The following is a 3,271-nucleotide window of genomic DNA, read 5'->3' on the forward strand; positions in this document are numbered from 1 at the left end:
AATAAGAACACATTTCTGTATATATATATATATATATATATATATATATATATATATATATATTGACTATTGAACAGAGACTAGTCACTATTGAAATAAGTACTAGTAATTTTTGTACGTTTAGAGTGCCTTAGAGTGTAAATGAGAAAGTGGCATGTTTTATAGCACATGTAGTATGAAACGATTGTCATTTGTCAAGTTATGCATCATCTTTATTTAATGTTGAGAAATCAAACCTTAAAAAAAGCTTTAAGAGTCAGAGATCAAGGCCACTGAGACATGAAAACATAAACCCGTCAGACTGAAGCATCAGACCAGCAAGAGTGCGTTTCCCAACAGCGGCGTAACTCGCTGCTAAACCACCACAGCACTAGAGAAACTAACTAGCTAGTCTTGACTGCTCCCCCGAAATGTAGGAGCTTTGTCACACATCTGTCGCTTGAGCCACGTTGGTTAGAATAGTTGTTAATGACGTCGAGGAGGTGGTGGAGTGATAACTTCTGCTAATTAATCAGTTCAGATTATTGCTGTAATGTAAATATTGAACATGCCATCTGAGGACTGCTTTGCTATGTCTGTTCTTCATTATGCTTTATTTTGTGGGTTTTCTTATCAGTCCTAACCCTAACCCACTCCAAACACATACGTTTGCCGTGCTGCTTGCGAATGTTGGTTGGATCTATGATTTCAGGAAACACTGAATCGCTGAACTGTGATGGTAAGATGGATTGGGAGCACAGCTGGCTAGCGATGCTTTGGAGAAACGCATCCCTGGATGCAAAAAAGAGCATGACTGCAGACAGAACACAAAACCACATCACAAATGCATGGCTGAAGGGAATTATTATCTTACTAAAACATTCTGTTAACACTTTGTTTCATGCTAAGTGAAATGAAGAACTGCTTGCTCTCTTTCAAATTACTTGTGGTGGAATTCTGAGTAAATTGGCATTCAGGTGATAGTTTAAAACATTATTTCAGCCAAAAAGTCATTTCAGGTCCAAAACATTCGAGTATTCATCTTAATTCATTATGTCATTTTAGGACAGCAATCTCATCGATCATCGAATATCTGATTAAGGCAAAAAAGGGCTACTCTGTTGTGGATATGAACAGTTGATTTTTCATGTAACAGTGAAGTTCTTCAACCGCTGGACTTGCATGTGATTATATGGAAGCTAAGCATTAGTTTTTTCCCTCTCTGGAAATGAAAGACGGCACACACCGTATGTAGATAACTGTGACTACATCACTGGTGTCATACAACAGGAAACACAGTGTGTAATATAAAGAATACTAATGTGGATATCTATATATAAAAGTGTCGGTTGGTACAATGTTTTTCCAAGAAGTCTCTTCTGCATTTAGCAAGGCTGCATTTATTTGATCAAAAATTACAGTTAAAAACAGTAATACTGTGAAATACAAACAGTTTTCTATATTAATATATTTTAAATATAATTTATTCCTGTAAATTTTGAGCAGTCATTAGTCTTCAGTGTCACATGATCCTCCAGAAATAATTCTAATATGCTGATTCTGATGTTCTAATATTTTTGTGGAAACTGCAATAGTTTTTGTTTTGTTTTGTTTAAAAAAAAAAAAGATTTTTCATTAAAACGTGGAAAAAGAACATTTTCTTTAAATATAATTTATTTGGAACGATGTAAAAGTCTTTTCTGTCACTTTTGATCAATTTAATGCATCCTTGCCTTGCTGAATTCACTCTCTCTCTCCACCACACGACTATATATATATATATATTAGTGCTGTCAAACGATTAATCGCATCCAAAATAAATGTTTTTGTTTACAGAGTATACAGTCGTGGTCAGAATTATTGGCACCCTTGGTAAATATGATCAAAGAAGGCTGTGAAAATAAATCTGCATTGATAATCATTTTGATCTTTTATTAAAACAATTCACATAAATCTAACCTTTCATCGGAGAATAACAATTTAAAGTGGGGGGAAATATCATTATGACATAAATGTTTTTCTCTAATACACACTGGCCACAATTAACGGCACCCTTTTATTCAATGCTTTTTGAAACCTCCATTTGGCATAATAACAGCTCTGAGTTTTCTCCTGTAATGCCTGATGAGGTTAGACAGCACCTGACAAGAGATCAGAGAGCATTCCTTCATCCAGAATCTCTCCAGACCCTTCAGATCCCCAGCTTCTCCTCTTCAGTTCACCACTCATCTATCTTCTATAGGGTTCAGCTCAGACTGGAATGGCCAGAGCAGAAGCTTGGTTTTGTGCTCAGTGACCCATTTTTGTGTTGTTTTTGAGGTTTGTGTTTGGATTATTGTACGGTTGGAAGATCCAAACATGGCCCATTATAAGATTTCTAACAGAGTCAGTCACTTATTGATTTTTTATCTGTTGGTATTTGATAGAATCAAAGATGCCGTGTGTCTAAACAAGATGTCCAGGATCTCCAGCAGAAATATATTCCCACAACATAAAAAATACAGCAGTATATTTCATTGTACACATGGGGTACTTTTTATCCCTGTGTTCACCAAACCCATCTTGAGTGTTTGCTGCTAAAAAGCTCATTTTTAGTTACATCTGAGCATAGAAGCCAGTCCCATCTGAAGTTCCAGTCGTGTCTGACAACAGAATATGCTGGGGATTGTTTTTGGATGAGAGCATTTTTTTTCTTGAGTTTTTTTCTTGAAGCCCTCCCAAACAACATGTGGTGTAGGTGCTGTTTGATTGTTTTTTTTAAGGTTTTCTGACCCGAGACTCAATTCTGCAGCTGTGGTGCTTGTACGGTCTTTAGCCGCTCAAACTCTCCTCCTCAGCGTGCGTTAGGACGATATAGACACACACCTCTTCCAGGCAGATTCATAACATTTTCTGTTGATTGGAAATCCTTAATTATTGCCCTGATGGTGGAAATGGGAATTTTCACTGCTCTAGCTCTTTTCTTAAAGTCACTTTCTAATTTGTGAAGCTCAATTATCTTTTGCTGCACATCAGAAATATATTCTTTGTTTTTTCTCATTGTGACGGATGATTAAGGGAATTTGTCCTTTGTTTTCCCTCCTATTTATATTCCTGTGAAACAGCAAGCCATGGCTGGATAATTTCATGTTCATAATCACCCTGGTATGCTCAAAATTGTAAATATGAATGAAAATATACTTCACAGATATTTTACTCATAAGAATTTCTAGGGTACCAATAATTGTGTCCAATGTAATTGAGAAAAACATTTATGTCATAATGATATTTCCCCCCATTTTAAATTCTTATT

The sequence above is a fragment of the Sinocyclocheilus anshuiensis genome, unplaced genomic scaffold (genome assembly GCF_001515605.1).
Source record: "Sinocyclocheilus anshuiensis isolate Anshui unplaced genomic scaffold, SAMN03320099.WGS_v1.1 scaffold631, whole genome shotgun sequence".
Classification (NCBI taxonomy): Eukaryota; Metazoa; Chordata; class Actinopteri; order Cypriniformes; family Cyprinidae; genus Sinocyclocheilus; species Sinocyclocheilus anshuiensis.